The sequence below is a fragment of the Canis lupus genome, chromosome 33, assembly GCF_003254725.2.
Source record: "Canis lupus dingo isolate Sandy chromosome 33, ASM325472v2, whole genome shotgun sequence".
In the NCBI taxonomy this organism is placed as follows: domain Eukaryota; kingdom Metazoa; phylum Chordata; class Mammalia; order Carnivora; family Canidae; genus Canis; species Canis lupus.
The window spans coordinates 25,515,847-25,537,700 of NC_064275.1; the positions used below are offsets into that span (position 1 = coordinate 25,515,847).

Here is a 21,854-nt window from a genome sequence, read left to right on the forward strand (position 1 = left end):
GCTGTGTAGTGACACCATATATTTGGATCACAGAATACCCCTTCCAGCAATAATTCATTCCTAATCTAAAACTTTCCTTCCCAAAAAAATAAAATAAAATAAAATAAAATAAATAAATAAATAAATAAAATAAAAAATAAAATAAAATAAAACTTTCCTTCCCTACCAACCATCATGATTCTGGCCATTGGCCAACATACAGAGGAGCTCCAGGTTTCACAGGGAAACTTCAAGCCACTAAATAAGCCAGTGTTATTTTGTGATACAGCACCTTAGTCCTAAACCACTTGGTCTACGTAGTTTCATTCTCTACATGCCAACTTCTCCCAACTGTCCTAGCTTTGCCAGTTGCCTCCTGTCCTAATCAATTGCCTCCTGTCCTTCCATACCACTCAGACCTGACAATCATCTCCTTCCCCAAGGTTAAAACCTTAGTTTCCCACCTTAAGTATGGCTTGGATCCACTCCCTAAAAAAGCTGCCTCTGGCCACCCAAGATAATCATCCCTTGACCCATCTCAGCCTTCTGAGACCATTATTTCAGAGCAGTCACACCAGACCAGGTCTTCCCAGCCAACAGGAAGCAGGATTACAGTCACATGGTCCTACACAGGAGGTAAAGGTGTGCCCTATATCTACTCCTTAATTTTAGTAGACATCCTCATTAACTTAAGTAAAACCTCTCATTTCATGGAATCATAGGGCTTAAAAGAACTCAAACAGTCCTCAGCCCTCATGGGAGGTAGAAGCTGGATACCACAGGAATTGAGAAGCAGGATCTGGAGAGATGTAGAAACAGAAAATGAAGACTCGTTCAGAGATGGGTAGGCAAAGTTAAAGTAGCATAAAAAAGGAAAACTGTTTAAAGGAACATTTCTGAACCTTGCTATGCTTTAAGTTTGCCAGCACGTAACAAAACATTTCTAATTATGTGAGCAATTATTTTTGTTGGTTCCTTATATATTTGCTAAGAAAATATTTATCTGCAAACAGTGTGTTCACAAGCATTAAGGATAAAAGGCAGAGATAATGAATGAAACAGAAAAAAGATCAGAATCAGTAGTTTTCACATCTTATGAAAAAGCACATAAAATTTCCCACTTCTGCAATTATTTCCTATTAACCTATACTTTTGATTACAGCAATTAATAAATTATCTTTAATGAATGAAGAATGGGGAATACATCTTAGTTTTTTAGGGCTCTACACCTGTAAAGTATAAATCAGAATCACAGAGTTGAGGGAAATATAGATGCTGTGTCTTGGGTCAAGGCTGTCTACTAATGATGTTTTTAGAAAAAAAATAAGTACCCGTGCCTTCTTCATCCTGGCACCATTTGCACTGTTCCCTATTTGCATATACACAAGAACAGTATAGTGTTTTTTATAAACAAGTGCAACATGACAAAGATTAGAGTGCTCATTACTTTTAAATGTTTTATTGTGAAAAGAAGCCCTTAAAAATATATGTGAAGTTATTTCAGAAAGTAGCTCTCCACCTTGGCAGGAGTGCCAGCTTACTCCTATCCATTGCATGAGGCAAAGTGGCTTCTTTTCCCATGATCTGATTTTATAGCACTGTTCCTGAGATGACACACTGTGAACTCATAAGTTTCCAAAATATAGAGAGTATAAAGTAATAAGTCACTAAAGTGTCTTAACAGTCTATTAGGCATAGAAGAAATATAGAAAGCATCCAGTGGAGCCCTTCCCCTCTTGCCAGAGCAGAGAAGTGAGGGAGTAACCAAACAAAGAAAGCCAGCACCAGAACTCCTGATCTTTCAGGAGTTCCTGATCTTCAGGTCAGTGCTTTCCACCTTGTAGTGTCCTCTATGCTTTCTGTTAGCTGGAAACGCTGGAGAATGGGTGTCGACAGATTATAATGCAGCAAGAGCATGGACTTTGGGGTCAGATAGACCTGGCACTGCTATAGTTGGCATGTGACCTTGAGCAACTTACTCTCTCTGATTCTAGGTTTTCTTATATGTAAAATAGAGTTAATAATACCTACCTACTTCATAATATCAAGTGCAATCCAAAAGATGAGGATTATGCATTTGAGAGGAGAGAGAAAGAGAAAGAGGAGGAGGAGGGGACGGGAGGAGATCCAGCAAACAAGCAATTGTGTAGCTTGTGGCAGTAGGATGGGTTGGGGGATGGTAAGTGAGCATTAATAGTCGCAGGATGGGAACAGGAAGCCATCATGGAGTAACAGTGATGCGTGTGGATTCTTTCATATAACACTCAGCCCAGAAGTCCCTCCACACCCTGCTGAAAGCCAGAAATGCTCCTATAATTCCTCCTACAACAGCTTCACTTAAAGAAGTCCCTCTCTCAGCATCTCAACCCAGGGACTGATATGACCCATTCAATCACCTTACATGCATGGGACCTTTCTATACTTACTACTGAAGCCAAAGTCATCTTTTTAAGGCCTTTATCTTTGTCAAGATTTTTTTCAGACTCAAGAATACCTACTTCTCTGTCAAAGTGACAGAAAGTTCTGCCCTTACTAAATATAACATGAAATTCTCTGCAGTCAGGCTGAGAGAGAAAGGGGGTCTCTCAATGGCCAGGGGAGCCCAGTCCAGATGTTGGAAGACCTCTGCCTTAGAGGGCAATCATACAGAAAATGATTTTGGAGGGTAAGAGTGTACAAATTGGAGGCAGGAAAACCACTTAGAAAACTGGCATAATTAGCCCCTACAAGTTTGGCATTACTAAGTTGCTGAATTAGAAAAGCCTCCTTATATTTCCAGGCTGGATCCTGGTGCCTGAGCTCAATTAGATCAGGGGCAGGGCTAAGTAGATTCCACTATAGAGGCAAATCCAAATGATGAGGAAAGAAAGTTAAGGGAGCTGCTTTAGGAGAGATGGACCACAGGAGTTCTCTGCACTCAATTAGAATGGGATGAAAGAAATCCTAAACTATGTTGGAAAGGTGAGATGATTCAGGTATAGCTACCAGACTAAAAATAGCATAAATCCATCTTCTTTGAATAAACCCATGATTATATGATCAATTACTCATATACAAAGGAGGCAAGAATATGCACTGACAAAAAAGATAGTCTCTTTAACAAATGGTTTTGGGAAAACTGGACAGCTACATGCAAAAGATTGAAACTGGACCATTTTCTTATACCACACACAAAAACAAGCTCAAAATGGATTAAGGACCTAAATGTGACACCTAAAACCATAAAAATTCTAGAAAAGAGCACAGGCAATAATTTTTTGGACATCAGCTGTAGCCAACATTTTTCTAGATATGTTTCTTGAGGGAAGGGAAACAAAAGCAAAATTAAACTATTGGGACTACATCAAAATAAAAAGCTTCTGCACAGTGAGGGGAATAATCATCAAAATTAAAAGACTAACTATGGAATGGGAGAAGAAGATATTTGCAAATGACATATGTGATAAAGTGTTAGTATCAAAACTTACAAAATTCAACGCCAAAGAAACAAATAATCCAATTTAAAAATGGGCAGAAGAGTGTTGGCTGGGTGGCTCAGTTAGTTAAGCATCTGACTCTTGATTTCAGCTCAGGCTATGATCTCAAGGTCATGAGATTGAGCCCCACATCAGGCTCTGCACTCAGGGTGGAGCCTGCTTGAGATTTTCTCTCTTTCTCCCTCTGCCCCTCCCTCCACTCTCTGTCTCTCAAATAAATAAAAATAAATAAATCTTTTTTTTTTTGTAAATGGGCAGAAGATATGAACAAATACTTCTCCAAGGAAGACATACAGATGGCCAATAGCCACATGAAAAGATGCTCAACATTACTCATCATCAGGGAAATGCAAATAAAAACCACAGTAAGATATCAACTCACACTGTCAGAATGGCTAAAATCCAAAACACAAAAAACAACAAATTAGTGAGGATGTAGAGAGAAAAGAACACTCATGCACTGTTGGTAGGAATGTAAACTGGTACAGTCACCCTGAGAAATAGTATGGAAGTTCGACAAAAAATTAAAAATAAATCTACCATATGATCCAGTAGTTCCACTACTGAGTACTTACCCAAAGAAAACAAAAACACTAATTCAAAAAGATGCATGCATTACTTATTGCAGCATTATTTACAATAGCCAAATTTTGGAAGCAGCCCAAATGTCCATTAATAGATGAATGGATAAAGAAGAGGTAAGATACATTTATGTATATATTTGTGAGGGAATATTATCCAGCCATAAAAAAGAATGAAATCTCATTCACAACAACATGGATGGAGCTAGAGAGGATAACACTAAGCGAAATAGGCCAGTTAGAGAAAGACAAATACATGATTTCACTCATATGTGAAATTTAAGAAACAAAAGAACAAAGGAAAAAGAGAGCAAGAATCCAAAAAGCAAACCCTTAACTATAGAGAACAGATGGTTACCAGAGCAGAGGGAGAGAAGATGTGAAATAAGTGAAGGAGATTAAGAGTACGCATATCGTGATGAGCACTGAATAATATATTGAAGCGTTGAATCACTATATTGTACACCTGAAACTGATATAACACGTATGTTAACTACACTAGAATTAAAATTTAAAGAAGGGAAAAATAACTAGATTCTTTAATAAAATGAAAACATTAAGTAGTCAATAATAAAACTGTTATCTTTCAACCAGTCAATCACAGTCCTTGATATAGTCAGCAAGATGAAAAGATCCTCTTCTATATCATAAATCCAGTATGGGCGTAGGGCAAAGGTAATTTCAGAAATGAGACGTGAAAGACACAGAGCAGGAAGCAGAGGCTCTTTGCTTCCAGAGCACTGGCTACCAAATCATTAAAACTCTTGGGATCAAAACAACAACAACAACAACAACAACAACAACAACCACAACAAAAAATCTCTTGGGACTCCTGGATGGCTCAGCGGTTTAGTGCCTGCCTTCAGCCCAGGGCGTGGTCCTGGAGTCCAGGATCGAGTCCCACATCAGGCTCCCTATGTGCAACCTGCTTCTCCCTCTATGTGTCTCTGCCTCTCTCTGTCTCTCATGAATAAATAAATAAAATCTTTAAAAAAATAAAATAAAACTCTTTAAGTTCATATTTGCAACCCACAGCATATATCTGAAGGTTCTTATTAGAACGTGCCAGGGTAGTGTTGCCATGCTAACTGGCAACAACTAGTTACATGCTGTTTTCACCAGTCCACCTGCCACTTTTTAACTGCACACATCAAGTATTTGCCCTCAGGCTTCAGGCCTCACAACCTCTGTAGAACAGTTGAGCTGTATCCATTGATGAGAAAACATAATTAAAAAAAAAAAAAAAAGCCATTCCAAACAATCAAAAAATAGTGGGGTTTTTTTGTTTTGTTTTCGTTTTTGTTTTTTTGCTGATTTACTTTTTCCTCTAGTTTTAAATTTATTCGTTGAACGCTCTTAGAGTCATAGTCTCAGGGTTTGAGACTCTCATTATCAATTTAGAAAGGAAAAAAATGTTTTTTTTTTTATGTTAAATTCTATTCCTGTGTCCAAACCAGGTAGGCAGATTAACATATGTGAATGTCCTTAGGGTTTAAAGAGTCTTGATGGAAAAAAAGTATTGTAGCAAGACTTAAAGAAACAAGGTGAATGTAAGCAACTGAGTAATTGCTTATATTCAGAACTTACTACAAGTATGGGTAAGTTACAAAAGAATATGTTGCATCAGGGTCTTAAGCATTGGTTTGATCAAATCTTCCCAAACCTATGTAAGGAAAGGGTGCTGCATCATTGTTGTCATCATCATCGTTGTCATTATCATCATCATCATCGCTATTTATTGAGCATACCACATGTCAGGCACTCTGTTAAATGGCTTATTTTATATTACCTTGGGAAGAAGGAAGAAACGCTGTATCATCTTGCAGAAGTTTAAGATCCTGTTGAGAAGGGAGAACCTAAAGGAAAGCATAATGAAATAGGGTAGTAATCAGAATTTAGAGAAGGGGGGCAAAGCATGAGAGCAGCAATGAACAAGTATTTTCCTGTACTGGGGCAGGATGGGGAGGTGCAGTCCTACATTAAGAGTCAGGTATAAGTGATCATGTAGACAGAACTGGCAAAGAAACTGGTAATACTAGGAAATAATTCGTAAAGAAAGAATTCAGTTATGAATAGTCAGGAATCATGGAACTATCGCCAAAAGGGTAAGTAGATTTTGAGGACACCTGAGTATCTCTCCTGCAACTTCTTGTTTGATTCAATGTTTAACCTGAAGATGGAGCCAGTCCTAAGAGAGCAGATGCAAGAGATCAATAGATCATGGTGATATCATGCAGGCCTATTTCTAGCCATACTTTTGGTTATGTAAGCCAATAGTTTTTCTCTCTCCCTCTTCTTCTCTCCTCCCATTCTTTTTGATTCAAGTTGGTTTCATTCCTTGAGTCAGACTTTCTATTCTTGATTGATACATCACAGAATGAAAAGTCTTGCTCCAGCTGAGTCTAAAGGTAGGATCAATGTCCTCCTCTCTGTTTCATTTTGGCTTGTATTTTCTTTGCATGTTGACCTCCTCTCCTAGTACAGGCAGATTTCTTCAAAACAGCTAGGAAAGATAGTTGCAAGAAGTTCCAGCTTATGTTGTCTGGACAATCTTTTTTGTTAGCTTCAGCAGAAATAATCTTGAGAGGATGCTGATTAGGTTTGTTTGGGTCATAAATTCATCCCTGAACCAATCACCATAACTAGGGATTTCTGACTTTATTAAACAGGTCCAAGTATTGCTCTCACTTCTCCCTCCCAAAAATCCCAGGGGAATGGAGTCAACTCAAACTCAAAAACGACAAGATGTTGTATGGGGAAAAGTGGTATAATGAATGTTGGCGCCCAAACCCAGGTCCCATTTATCTGGCTAATGCACACATCCCCCTGGGTGCTGTGAGTGTTGACGCTAAACAACCCATAGCTGCCTTCTGATTCTGAAAATTGCCCTTGGCCAAATAGGAACTTCCTCCCCTAATTTTATCTTTAAAATCTGATTTTGTTCATTATGATTTTTTATTAATTTTGATTTACTTAAAATATTGCATTAAAATAGTATTCATCTTGACTACTGAATTTTCATCCCCTTCAAATTTTACCCTGCTCCCCTCACCCTAGCCCTGGCCCTGGCTAAGAAGCTAGCCACCAGCCTCCCATCATTCCCTCTGGGGACAGACCTCAGTCAATGATTAACTGATGTAGGGGTACAAAAGGTCAGCCCCATTGCCTCAAGACAGGGCTAACTCCGCCACAGCAGGAGCTTCCCCTGGATTTAGATCCTGCAGTTAGTCTCTAGCTAGGACCGCAGTCTTGCTGGGTTTTATTCCTGCCCAATCCTTCCTTCCTCAGTCTCTTTTTTCTGAGAGCATTCCCAGCAAGTTACATGGATAAGATTCCCTGTCTTCAGAGAACCCTACCTAAAATAGTTGGTACCAGGAAGGGTTCTAGAAAGTAGACACTAAAGGTGAGTTTCTGAAATTCAACGACTCATCAGCTGGATAACAATGAGAACTAGCTTGGATGCTGCGGAAGTAGATTAAAAAAATTTGAGTAGACTCAAAAAATTCCTAATCTCAGACTGCATATGAGATATTTACATGACAATTTGTTAGGGAGAAGGAGACCGAGCACCAATATTTTTAGAAGCTCCTAGGTGATTTCAACACGCTGACGAGTTTAGGAACTACTATCTCAGGCAATTGAGGGGTATGGGAGCAATAGTGACTTTAAGAAAGGACTGTGGAATCGGACAGCTCTTGGTAATCACTACTGATTCTTTGCAGAGAGTAAAATCACAGGCTCAAGTTTATTAATGAACAATTTTAAACAATGGAAGAGTCAGAGTATCTCCTTGACAACATTTAAGGAGATACTCATTTCCTACAGCAGGAGGGGAGGCATGACTGAAGACTAGGCTGAGGATTTATCGAGAACCTTGAATTGCCTGAACCCTCTAGGTCTGCACAAGTGACCAACTCTCCCTTGTTGAAAGATACAGCCCCCCTGCTGCTTAAAGGTTATAAAGAGATCTCAATGAGGCAGTGCGTTACAAGGAGGGTTGCCAGATAAGGTGCAAGATGCCCAGTTGAATTTGATAAACAATGAATACTCTTTTAGTATCCCAGTTCCCTGTATCTTGTACTTCCATTTGCTACAGCTGGCAACCCTAATTATTTTAAAGGTTTCTTTACTTGTTCTGAGGTGAGGGGAGGAGCAGAGGGTGAGAATCATTAAACAGGCTCTAGCCCAAGAGCCCAATGCAGGGATCAATCTCACCACCCATGAGGTCATGAACTGGGCCAAAACCAAGAGTCAGACCTTTAATGGACTTAAAAACCTAGGTGCCTGGTTTTTAAGGCAACCTTTTTTTTTTTTTAAGGCAATTCTTGCCTTGATCTGCCCTCACCTCCATCTGGCCAATGGACACATACATCATTAATATCAAGTCTAAGCAAAACCTGACTGGGAAGTCTGAGGCTTGCTAAAGGAACAGAGAAAAATTATACCAAAAGAGCTGAAGGACCTGACTGCCATGTACTGTCAAGAAATGGGAAAGTATTCCTGGGAATGAGTCCCGGGGATGCTGGATCAAGGGAGGAAGAATGAAAATCTAGATAGAGGATTTAAAACCTGGTTGTAAAAGGGTCCTGGGTTGTGACACCTCCAATATATTATGGAAATGGCACTTGAAGATTGGAAAAAAACGTAGCCCATTATAATCGAAGTAGAAATGCCAGAACTGTGATGGCAAACTGGGGCAGAAAGGCTCAGAAGGCTTAGAGAAGTTGAAATGCTAGAATGAGGCTGCTACATAAACCTGGAAAACATATCACTTTCTATTGATTAAGAGGGTCTGGAAGACACATCATGAACCAAGGCAGTAAAAAATATGCTGGCGAGAGGGGACATATGCATTGTTGAAAATCCAGTAATATTCGTTCTCCATAGATGAGGACTGACAGATGCTGTTAGGGAGTGGGCTTTACAATATGGGGGTGACAGGACCCTGGCATACTATAGGGCAGGAGCAGCACTTAAACATCAGAGGTAATGGGCATAAATAATGTGATGGGCAGCAAATTTGGAACAGCAGCCAGGGGACCTCAGTGATCCCTAGAGATGGCTCATAGAAATGGTACCCCTAGTCACAAGGAGATGGACCCACCCTCGGAGGTCCTGTCTAACATATGTAACCAAAAAGGATCAAGAACAGGGATGCCTGGGTGGCTCAGCAGTTGAGCCCCTGCCTTCTGCCCAGGGTGTGATCCTGGAGTCCAGGGATCGAGTCCTGCATTGGGCTCCCTGCATGGAGCCTGCTTCTCTCTCTGCCTCTCTCTCTCTCTCTCTCTCTGTCTCTCATGAATAAATAAATAAAATCTTTTTTTTAAAAAAGGATCAAGAACAGATAGGAAAACTGAGGTCGCAAGCCCACCATCCCCCTACACCTGAAGATAATCTTTATCTTTGTGATAAAACTTTTCTGTTTGATTTACTGTTTTGCAGCCTACGTGTGGACCCTAAACAATATAATTTCATTTCCCCCAGTTTCCAACTTTTATGTAAATAAAATGATACTATGGTTTTTTATGTGTGACTAATTTCCTTCACTCTATATTATGTTTGTGAGATTTATATATACTATGTGTGTGTTCCATGTTATGAATAACATATGAATAATAATTATTATTATTGAATAATAATGAATAATAACATATGAATATTTTATGCAAGGTCTCCTTCATGAGACATGCAACCAGGGCAGTCTGGTTCATATGGGGTCCCGCACTCAGAAGGACCTGTTCTTGGTTTAATAATTTTATCTTTGAATTTTAATTTTGTAAGAGAAGTCTGACTGGAACAATGCAGCATGTGCTGCAGGCTTGAAGCCTTCATTCAAGAATGATCCTGCCTCCTACCATCTTTCTGGAATAGATTTTCAGCCAACTACTCCCCACCCCAGTCATCCCAGGCTTCCTGATCCTAGCTCCATGTAGCAATGGCTAACCTCCCATTGGAGGTCTGGACAAGGGCACAGAGAGGGTCGGGATTGTGTATTACAGTATTTGGGGAGGAGTATGGTGACAACTGTCCCTGTCCTAGACTAAGAATATCATGGTGAAGTCATAGGTGACTTGATGGGGATGAACTTCTCATCCACCGTGTCCAGGCATGAAGTTGCAATACATTGTGGGTTAGAAGGGGAGATGACTGTCCTCAACTTTGGGGGCCAGGTCTGGAAGCTGATGTGAAGAGTAACCCAGCAGTTGGTGGGTTTCATGCCTGCACCAGCATGGAGTCATGAGATGGTGTCTCCAAGTGCCTGGAAGGATCTGCACTTGCCCCATGAGTGTCTCTGAACCCACAAGAGCGTAATCATAAACACCACGACATGTAGAGAAAAACCACAAAAGAAAGGAAAAAGCTTTATTCTTGCTTTTTGAAGGTGTGCGTGTTTTCATTTGGCATTAGGCCTGACAAATGATGTGGGCCACCCTGATGCTATAGCTTGTTTGTCCATTACTATTTAAATCAATTTGCTGTATTATGAAGTGTCCATTTATTCAGTTTTTATCTTGGATTGTCTACCTTTTTCTTTTTGATTCATGGGAATTCTTGATATATTTTGATTACTAGTGAGGTTTTTCTATCAGTTTTATTTATTTATTTATTTATTTATTTATTTATTTATTTAATTTATGATAGTCACACAGAGAGAGAGAGAGAGGCAGAAACATAGGCAGAGGGAGAAGCAGGCTCCATGCACCGGGAGCCCGACGTGGGATTAGATCCCGGATCTCCAGAATCGTGCCCTGGGCCAAAGGCAGGCGCCAAACCGCTGCGCCACCCAGGGATCCCTATCAGTTTTACATAATTATCCTCTCCTATCCCACAGCTTGTCTTTTCATTCTTTTTATTATATCTTCTGATTAATAGAAGCTCATCATTTTAATGTAGTCAAAAGCATCAGTCTTTTCCTTTATGATCAGTGCTTTTTTGTATCTTGTTTAAGAAATCAGTCCCTACCTGCAAAGTCATGAAGTTATTCTCTTCCTGTATTATCACCTAAAATATTTTTGTCTTTTCCTTTCACATGTAAGTACTGTCTACAATTTATTTTTGTGTATGGTATGAAGTAGATGTCCCAAATAGGTTTTTTTTCAATTTGGATACCCTATATTCCCAGTACTGTTTACTAAAAAATCCACCCTTTCTCCACTGCTCTGATATACTACCTCTGTCATAAGCCACTTGTCCAGACATGCAAGGATCTGTTTGGGAGCCCTCTGTTTTACTCATTTATCTATTTTCCATCCTTACACTGATACTCCCACACTGTCTGGTTAGGGCTTACCAAGAAGTCATAAACTGAAGTCTGGTAAACAAGTTCTTCCACTTTGTTTCTTGACTATTTTTAGCCATTAGCACTTTCATATGTATTTTAGAATTTGCTTACCAAGTTCCACAAAAGATCTTTCTGAATTTTTTAAAAAGATTTTATTTATGTATTCATGAGAGACACAGAGAGAGAGAGAGAGAGGCAGAGACACAGGCAGAGGAAACTTGGTCCCAGGACCCCAGGATCACGACCTGAACCAAAGGCATCAGCTCAACCCCTGAGCCACCCAGGTATCATGATCTTTTTGAATTTTGACTGTTACTACACTATGAATCAAATTGTAAAGAATGGGCATCTTCTGGATGCCTGGGTGGCTCAGCGATTAAGCACCTGCCTTCAGCTCAGGACGTGATCCTGGAGTCCCGGGATCGAATCCCACGTCAGGCTCCCTGCCTGTGTCTCTGCCTCTCTCTCTCTCTCTCTCTCTCTCTCTCTGTTTCTCATGAATAAATAAATAAAGTCTTAAAAAAAAAAAGAATGGGCATCTTCACAAAATCGTGTTTTCCATGCTATGAATATGGGAATACTCTCCAGTCATTTATGTCTTCTTTGAAGTCTTTCAATAAAATAAATAAATAAAATGCTAAAATCTTCTCCATGGTAGCCATGCTCACTTGCTCATCTTTTGATAGACATGACCCTTGGCACTTAATGTAATATTATTAGTTTTATTTCATGTCCATTGAACTGCTGCTGTTATCTAGAACTACAATTTATTTTTGTACATTGATTTTATATTCAGAATACTTCCTAAATGCTCTAATTCTACTAATTTATCCATAGATTCTTTCAGGTTTTCTACTTACACAGTCATGCCATCTGAGACTAGTGGTAGTTTTATTCCCTTTCTAATCTTCATATCATCTATTTCTTTCCTTGCCTTACTGTATTTCCAGGATTTTCAGTACAATGCTGATTAGAAGTCATAGTAGGCATTGCTTTATTCTTGATCTCAAAGGAGATGCTTTCCAATGTTTCACCATTAGAACGTCTGCGGTAGGTTTTTGTACATATTCATTATGAGATTAAATATCTTTTTATTTCCAGTTTAATTGATTTTAATACTATTATTATAAATGGATAGTTAATGTTATCAAAAGGTTTTCTGTATCTTTGGGGACAATAACATAATTTTTCTACATTATTCCATTAATGTAGTAAATTAAATTAATTGTATTTCTAAAGTTACTCAACTTTATGTTTCTGAGGTAAATGCAATTTGGTTTTAATCCTTTTTATACATGACTAGATTTGGCTTGTCAAATATTTGGCTTCAGATTTTTGTACCCATTTTCAGGAGATGTCTGATAATTTTCCTCTCCTGTCCAGTTTTCTGGTCCTAGTCCAGTTTTGGTATCAAAGTATATTAGTTTCCAATAATGAGTTAGAGAAATGCTACTCCTTCTCTGTTTTCTAAAGGAGTTTGTCTCATACTAGAATTATTATTATTTTTTGAGATTTATTTATTTATTTACTCATGAGAGACAGAGAGAGAGAGGCAGAGACACAGGCAGAGGGAGAAGCAGGCTCCATGCAGGGAGCCCGATGCAGGGCTAGATCCCAGATCCCAGGATCACGTCCTGAGCAGGAGGCAGACGCTCAACCGCTAAGCCACCCAGGTGTCCCTAGAATTATTTCTATATCTAATGTTTGACAGACCTTGCTGGTAAAGTGATCTGTGCCAGGAGTTTTCTTAACAAGGAGATTTTTGGCTACTGATTCAATTTCTTTAGTAGTATAGCACTATTCAAATTTGCCTTTTCTCTTTGACTCAGTTTTGTTTGTTGTATTTTTCTGGGAATTTGTCCACTCTATCTAACTTTTCAAATTTATTGACATAAAATTGTTTATACAATCTTCTTGGTATCATAATAATGAGTGCAAGATCTGTTGCGATGACTCCTTTGTCGTTCCTAACATTAGTTATTTATACCTTTATTTTCCCTTGCTCTTCCCCCCTTTCTTCCAATTTTATTAGTCTTTCCAATAAACTACCTTTTGGATTTGCTGATCCTTTCTATTTTATACTGTTTCCTACTTGATTCATTTCTGCTCTTATATTTGTTATTTCTTTCCTTCTGTTTTCTTTTGGCTTATTTTATCATGTTATTTCTAACTTCTTGAAATAGATGATTTATCCATTGATCTTCAGGGTCTTTCCTTTCTGATCTACTTACTTAGGGCTATAAATTTCATCTAAAACTTGCTTTAATTATATAAAATAGTAGGTTATGCAGCATTTACATTATTACATTCAGTTCAAATATTTTCTCTCCTTTCTTGCCTTCTCTTAGATAAAGTATTTTCCAGTATTCTAGTTTTATCTTCTGCTATGTGTGAAATTAAATGTTTTGTTTCCATTGTTTTAAAGATTACTACAGAAATAACTACAGAAATATCAAAGTGTACAATTAATCAGTATCTCCTCTTGGACAATATAAGGCCCAAATACACTTTTAATACAATTTAAACCCCTTCCCAATTTTAAACCCCTTCCAACTTACATATTAAATTTAAACCCCTTCCAACTTACATATGATTTTTGACATGTGCTTTAATCATAGCTTTTCTTTTAATATCACAAGGCATCATTACTGTTTTATATAGTCAATTTAACTACATATTTACTACTTTAACTGTTCTTTATTTCTTCACAAACTGTAGGCCTTCCATCTAAGGATCCCGCTAGGATCACTTCAGTCTATATAAGATATATGCATTAGATCTTTTAGTGAGAGTCTGCTGTTAAAAAACTGTTTTGTTTATTAACCCTTACTCTTGAGATATAAAATTCTATGTTGGCAATTTTTTTTTTGATGATACCATCTCACTGTCTTCTAACTTTCCTTGTTATATTGAGAAGTCAATTGACTTCTATATATATCACTCCTTTGAAAGCAGTCTGTCTTTTTTTTTTTTTTTTCATTCTGGGTTCTTTTAAAAGCTCCTTGTCTTTGGAATTCTGAAGGTTCAATATGATGTGTCTAGGTATGTTGCTTTTTATTTATGTTGCTTGGGTTTCATTAAACTTCTTAAATTGCTGTATTGAGATTTCTGTTTTCATTTCCAATAAATTTTGATCCATTATCTCTTCATATATTGTTTCTCCAAATTTCTCTTTCTTCTACTACAGTTCTGATTAATTGAGTTAGGTCTTCCCATACTATCCTCCTTGCCTCTTAACTTTTAATCTATACTCTCCAGTTTATTTTTTCTCTAGCCATTTTTTCTACCCTATCTTGTAATTCACTAACTATATTTTTACCTATTTCTAATTTGTTGTTAAACATTTCTACATTGCATCTACTATGAGATCCAATTCCTGTTCCTTCTCAGAATAGAATGGCTGTTATTTCATTTATTCATTTATTCAATTAATATTGAGTACTTACTATGTCTCAGGCATGGTGGATGAATAAATTTTGGATATACAGTAGATTCACTACTTTATTCAAAGCAGGCAAGACCCCTGCCCTCATGAAGCTCATAATCTAGAGGAAAGAACATACATTTAAGAGGTAATTAAATATGCACACTCCTTTCAGTAGTAAATATGATGAAAGAGAAAAACAAAAATCTGGGAGAGAGAATGGGTGTTGGAGCATCCACTGTGCCTCGTTTACCTCCATGAAAGCTCACATCATGGTTTATTGTAATTGTCTGATACCCGTGGCTATTATTCCTTGGCTACCAACTTGTCTTTTGTCTTACACTATTCCTCTCTGAGCCATCATCCCTAATAGGGATAGACCCAAATTTGACTCTGCTTCCCTTTCTCCTGGCCACCCTGCTGACTTAGCATGGCATGAGTCACACTTGCTCTGAGAAACAAAGTTCTGAGAAAACTGAGCCAATGAAGAGGTGACAGAAAAATAAAACACCTAGCGTAAGGGATTTGGAGCATGTAGGGGTGGAAAAATCACTCTGGAGTTGTCAGATGAACCTGATCCAGATAAAATACTCTGTGCTTAGATGAGCAAACAGATAGTGAAGTAAATAGAAGTACATTTTGAGTACTGTTGGAAACAGTGGCACATAAGCACCTCCTGTGCCTTGAGAAAAGCCCTCACAGTAATAAGAGATCTCATGACAAAACCAAACCTAAATATTTGGACTGTGAAAAAACAGAAGACGAACATGCAGTCAATGAATCCACATTTTTCCCTAACACCAGAGTCTGGAAAATAAGCCATTATATCCTCAGGGTTTCAAGATCTTAAAAGAAGTCCTAAAATGGCAGGAAAGGGCCTCCCAGTGCTTCCTTAAACTGAGAGCAATTACCATCAAATCTCTGCCTCAGCAGCTGCATGGTCTTTGGAAGATTGCTTAATCTTACTCACTTTGAGCTCAATTCCTCATCACAAAATATGAATAATAATCGGTCTTCTGGGGGGGTTAATACTTAATATATGATAGGCATCATATTTTTATATGTAATTTTTTGAGCACCCAGCTCAGTGCTGAGCACATAGTAGATGCTCAATAAATGTTTTATTGTTCGATTAGCTGTACTTTTATTATTGGGACTTCTCTCAAACAGTGAGGATGCATCTCTAAGATAAATGAGCAGGTGGTCTTTGCAGCCCCATAGAGGCTTTCAGAGGCCTGGTGATTGGTCTGCAAAGAGTAACACGGGGCCATTCCAAGACGCATTCACTCAGTTAAGCCCCCGAAGCATGGGAAGGAAAAGATTTTCTCCATTCACCTGGGCCAAGTGCCTTGCTGGACCTATTTATTTTCCACCTCCCTAGGTAGACATGGTCACAGAAACAGAGCAATGTGTATATTCTTTGTTTAAATAAATAAATACGGGATCCCTGGGTGGCACAGCGGTTTGGCACCTGCCTTTGGCCCAGGGCATGATCCTGGAGACCCGGGATCGAATCCCACGTCGGGCTCCCGGTGCATGGAGCCTGCTTCTCCCTCTGCCTATGTCTCTGCCTCTCTCTCTCTCTCTCTCTCTGTGACTATCATAAATATATTAAAAAAAATTTTTTTTTAATTAAATAAATAAATAAATAAATACACCTGGTAATGCTTATAAACATTCGTAGTCGAGCTGAACTAAAAGGAAAACTCAGCTCGACTACTGAAGCTCAACATATCAGCAAGCAGTTAATTAGACATGAGCTGCCGGCAAGAGCAGTGATAAACAGGTTACACATTAGAAGCCTGGAGGCACTGGCTTTGAAGGGGGGGGCACGTAAGGCACGTAAACTCCTAAGCCCCGCCCCTGGCAGCATCTTATAAATACGCACTTCCGCCTGTTTCCTCCTCTCTCGTTTTCGCCGCCATCTTGGTGGTGTGCCGTTGCCTGTTCCTCGCCGTGTCTTCCCACAAGATTTTCAGAATCAAGCGATTCCTGGCCGAGAAACAAAAGCAGAATCGTCCCACTCCCCAGTGGATTCGGATGAAAACTGGTAATAAAATCAGGCACAACTTCAAGAGGAGGCGCTGGAGGAGAACCGAGCTGGGCCTGTGAGGAGGCGTCGCACGTCGCAAGATGGCCGCCAACCGGCCCACATATCTAAGCTGCGTGGGGATCACAGGTTCCTGTCCTGTCAGCACGGAAACGTCCTTCCTGCCTGGCCATAGACAAGTCTTACTAAGGAAATTATTTTCTTGGTTACTATGCTTCTATACCCGTTCATTGGTTCAGTAATATAGACCTTTCAGCTGGAAAAAAAAAGACAAAAAAAAAAAAAAAAAAAAGACTGGGGGCAGCATCCGGACTTTGTGGCTTTCAACATCCAGCATCTTCAACATCTGGGCCTTGTGACTTCCAAGACTCCAGTGCTGACGCACCAAGGGCCGCCAGTGCAGCACATGAACTGCATCCCTCTGCATCTCTGCCACAAGGTAACCCATAGACTCATCATAATGCATTTGCACCGTGATTTCAACCCCTACCCCCCCCCCGGGGCCCGGGGGGCGCGGGGGGGAAGGCTGGCATGACTGCTCAGGTACAAACTTTGTAGGGTCAAAAACTCTCCCAACTTGTGAGAGGGTACTTTTCAGATGATCCGAAGCAGCCTTCGTTAGAGACCACCCTCCATGACCCGAGACCTAGTTCGCTCATAAAAGGAAGAGGTGCCTGTAGCCTCCACACACCTGGGGGGTCCCCCCACTATCCCTTCTTGACAGTGTCCTGTCCTCAAATAAACTGTGTTTACTGCTTTCCTTCTAGCTGGCTTTATTCAAGCATGGATCCTCATCAGGAATCCAAGAAGCGAGACCCCCATTCACACTGCGTGGACTCTCCTTCCAGGGACAGGTGCATGGCATTAGCTTTACCCAGCAGACCACTGGCTCGCTCCCAGGCCCCGTACCTCTCTTTCCTGGCCAGAGTCCTGTCCCACACCCTGCCTGTCTTTAGTCAACTCCTAGGTTTTAACTTCCCCCGCAGAGCAGCAAAAACCATCTTTTTTTTTTTTTTAATTTGTTTTTATTGGAGTTCAATTTGCCAACATACAGCATAACACCCAGTGCTCATCCCGCCAAGTGCCCTCCTCAGAGCCCATCACCCAGTCACCCCAACCCCCCACCCACCTCCCCTTCCACCACCCCTTGTTCATTTCCCAGAGTTAGGTGTCTTTCATGTTTTGTCACCATCACTGATATTTTCACTCCTTTCCCCTTTATTCCCTTTCACTGATTTTTATATTCCCCAAATGAATGAGACCATATAATGTTTGTCCTTCTCCGATTGACTTATTTCACTCAGCATAATACCCTTCAGTTCCATCCAAGTCGAAGCAAATGGTGGATATTTGTCATTTCTAATGGTTGAGGAATATTCCATTGTATACATAACCACATCTTCTTTATCCATTCATCTCTCGATGGAGACCAAGGCTCCTTCCACAGTTTGGCTACTGTGGACATTGCTGCTATAAACATCGGGGTGCAGGTGTCCCGGCGAGAAACCACCTTCTTTACTCCGCCATCTGCTTCACTTCCATAGCTACCAAATGCCAAATCATGAACTGTCAGAGGTTAGGGTAGGGAGCTTCCTGCAAGGACACCACTTCGGGCTGCTTCCCTGAGCATTTAATGGAAACTTCAGCTCTACAGGAAACTATTGCTGGGGCCCTGGTACCTGGGGGTACAAGGAGACTCCCTCTGAACTTGGTCCCAAACCAGTCTGTGACACAGAATAAGAAGGGATACTCAGGGAAGGAGGAAGGCATTCTGCAGGGCTCCCCACCTGAAAGGGGAAAGTTCACCTTAGAAATTTTGATGGAGGGATCCCTGGGTGGCGCAGCGGTTTGGTGCCCGCCTTTGGTCCAGGGCGCGATTTTGGAGACCCGGGATCGAGTCCCACGTCGGGCTCCCGGTGCATGGAGCCTGCTTCTCCCTCTGCCTGTGTCTCTGCCTCTCTCTCTCTCTCTGTGACTATCATAAATAAATAAATAAAAAGAAAAGGCATTCTTTAAAAAAAAAAAAAAGAAAGAAAGAAATTTTGATGGAAAATTTGATGGACCTAATCAATAAATCATCTAAAATTCAAAGAGATTTTGCTCTTACCGCAAAGAAAAAAACAGGGTCAGAATTTTTCTTCTCCAAAGAACCTGAGCCACTCTTTAGAAAGGAAGTTTGATATTTATAATTATGGATTTCTTGTGATCATCTGGCAATAATTTTGTAAATCAAGAATAGAGACAGAATTAAATACTCAGATATGAGTTTGATACATCATAGTTAAGGTCAGTCCTGTGACAGTAAAATAGTTAATCTTGGGTGCACAGCTGTGGGGTAAAACAGGAAAAAAAATAGTTTATTTCCTGAAAGCTAAAGACTAGGCTCTCTCTCTAATCCCAGACCACATTATCTTGATAAATAAGGAAGTTGTGCTTATTAACAGGAGCTTAATAAGATTCCATCCCCCTTGAAATATCCTGAAGACATTGGTGGCTTTCCTTTCTAGCGACAAAGTGTGGTAAGCAACCCCGAGTCATTTCCTGCCCTGTCCTTGACTCCCTGCAGCAGCCTGTGGACATGGCTGACCAGGGCGCAGAGCCATGATTCATCTATCTTCCAGCATATGGATGTGAGGGCAGCGCCATCTCACAGGAAAGCACAATCTTGTTTTATATTGTTTAATATAAAGCACAAGCTGTCCCTATTCTGAGGCTGGAGAATTTGATTTCCTTTCTTGTCTGTGGAAATGGGCTCCGTATCTGACCCTATTTAGCCACAGAATGTTAACAGTAACTTGGGCCATGGCAGAGAGCGGTGCTAACCCTTCTCACTGAACTGGAACCCAGCCTCGGAATACAGAGGTCTTGGCAGCCCCACCAGCCAGAGTAGACGTGTGTGATTAAAACTACCATATGTTTCCTCAGTCCAACAAATCATACTATTTTTTTTTCCCTAGGAGAGGAAAACACATCACTATTTCAATGGTTGGCACTGGAATCCTACTGAGAGGAGGGAAAAACTAGTTCTAGCAACTAGTCTAGAATGCACATTCTTCTGAAGCTCTTTTCCAGTGCTACTTTCAGATTCCTCTCGGAGCTCCCTAACTTCTCAGTCGGAATCTAATATAGGCCACCACTCTAGATTCCTGCAGCCTTGAGGAATGAGGAAGGGTGGTGCCTATGTGAAATGAAGCACGGGGGAGAGAGGACCCCAGATACTGAAAGAAATGGTAGAAGCCAGGAAAGAGTAGAGAGGCAGGCTGCAGGGTGGACAAACTCAGAGGCAGACACGAGAATCCTGCAGACAAGGGGGCAGGGAATGGGGAAGCAGGTGGATGAGGGTAAGGGCCTGCGGGGGCTTTCCAAATAGACATTTATTTGTGTAACATATCTGTGGTGATAATTCACATATAATCTAGTACCCGGACTTTTTGGCAAAATATAATCTCAGAAGTACGTTCTATGTTAATAGTACATTATCTTCATAAATATCATTTCCAATGGTGTCAAATATCATTATGTATACAGTTTTTTACCATAGGATAATTCCCTCATGGTACATTATCAGCAATGGAATTTACCAGGTCAAATGGTAGGATATTTTTGAACTTTTGATAGATATTGATATAGTTTTTATGCCCATCAATACTGATGGGGATCCCAATTTCTCTGCACAAGATAAGCTCTCTATTTAGTTCCATTTATTTCCTGGAGGGAGATGTTTTTTGACTGACAGTTATTTTTAGAGGCTACATTCTTAAAGATAAAAAAGCTAAGTCAAAAAGTACACATATTTGAACTTTTGGAAGATAATGTCAATTGCCTTCCATATAGGTAATACCATTTAAACTCCCAACTATAATGTTCATTCAGCAAACATGTATGAAAATATTCATTCCTCCCATCGTTGGAGACCATGGGTACTATAAAACTCTTCTGGTCAATCTGGTGGTCAAAAATACCATATCACCTTAGTTTATATTTTCACAACTGCTAAAGAGGCTATCTTTTCATATTATTAGCTACTTGTGTTTCTTTCATCTGTGATTGCCTGTTCACATACCTCGCCCATTATTCTATTAAGTTATTCATATTTTGCTTATTGATTTGCAGAAGTCCTCTAAATATTACCAAAATAACATTGTCTGATATGTATATATTGCAAATATTTCCTGTCTCTTTGTCTTTAATGCTTCTGTTATATAGAAATTTTTAATTTTCCTATATAGTCAGATCCATCTGTCTCTTTTGGCACCTGTGTTTTCATCTACCTTAGGAGGGTCTTACTCTCCTATGATTATTAAAATACTCTTATTTTTATTCTAATAATTTTTTAAATTAAAGTAAACTGTATGGAATTTTGTTTTGTGTATGTTGTGAAGTGTGATTTTATTTTTCTAAAATAGATGAGCAGTTGTCATTTATCACAAACTAAATCCATAGTCTTGGATTGAGTTTTACATTCTCTAATTATTAACTTCATAACAATTTTTATTCTACTGGAAGAAAATAATTCCTTGATATCTTTCCTATTTCAAAATTTTGTTGGTTATTCCTGTGTATTTACGTTTTCGAATGAACTTTAGAATCATCTAGAAAAGGATTACTTTTTAAAAATAGCAATTAATTTTCATTGAGATTACTCTAAATTTATATGATAATTTGGGGACAAATAATATACCTTGGTAATATACCCTGGTAATAATATTAAATCTTTCTATGCATAAGATGGCATCACTCTCCATTTATTTATTTATTGTACTATTTTTCTATTCTATTTTTATTGATATCTTCAGATTTTTCATTTTGTCTTATTTTTAGTAACTTTATTAAGATACAAGTCACATGCCATAAAGTTCACCTTTTTAAAATTGTATAATTAGTGGTATTTAGTATAGTAACAGTTGTGCACTGATCACCATTGTCTAGTTCCAGAAGATTTTTATCTCCCCTAATAGAATCTCCATATCTATTAATAGACACTCCTCATTCCTTTCTTCCACCTAGCCCCTGGAAACTATTAATTTACCTTCTAGCTTACAGATTTGCCTATCCTGGATGT

General features: G+C 39.3%; 1 protein-coding gene and 1 long non-coding RNA gene across 5 annotated transcripts in view; one reads left to right on the top strand and one right to left on the bottom strand.

Annotated features, from left to right (window-relative positions):
• The window catches only part of LOC112677376 (uncharacterized), a 56,186-nt gene extending 38,981 nt beyond the window's left edge, over window positions 1-17,205 (bottom strand). The window contains exons 1-3 of the long non-coding RNA XR_004811528.2: window positions 16,631-17,205; window positions 14,765-14,863; window positions 5,826-5,892 (exon numbers count right to left, since the gene is read on the bottom strand). This is a non-coding gene — a long non-coding RNA (uncharacterized LOC112677376). The remainder of the gene's footprint in view (window positions 1-5,825; window positions 5,893-14,764; window positions 14,864-16,630) is intronic.
• CASR (calcium sensing receptor) overlaps window positions 16,632-21,854 on the top strand; it is a 92,048-nt gene continuing 86,825 nt past the window's right edge. For 3 of the 4 annotated variants that reach the window (XM_025475536.3, XM_025475508.3, XM_025475547.3), the window contains exons 1-2: window positions 16,632-17,231; window positions 17,560-17,646. The gene's annotated coding sequence lies outside the window, so the exon portion shown is untranslated. The remainder of the gene's footprint in view (window positions 17,232-17,559; window positions 17,647-21,854) is intronic. The other variant, XM_025475584.3, reaches the window with a different exon arrangement.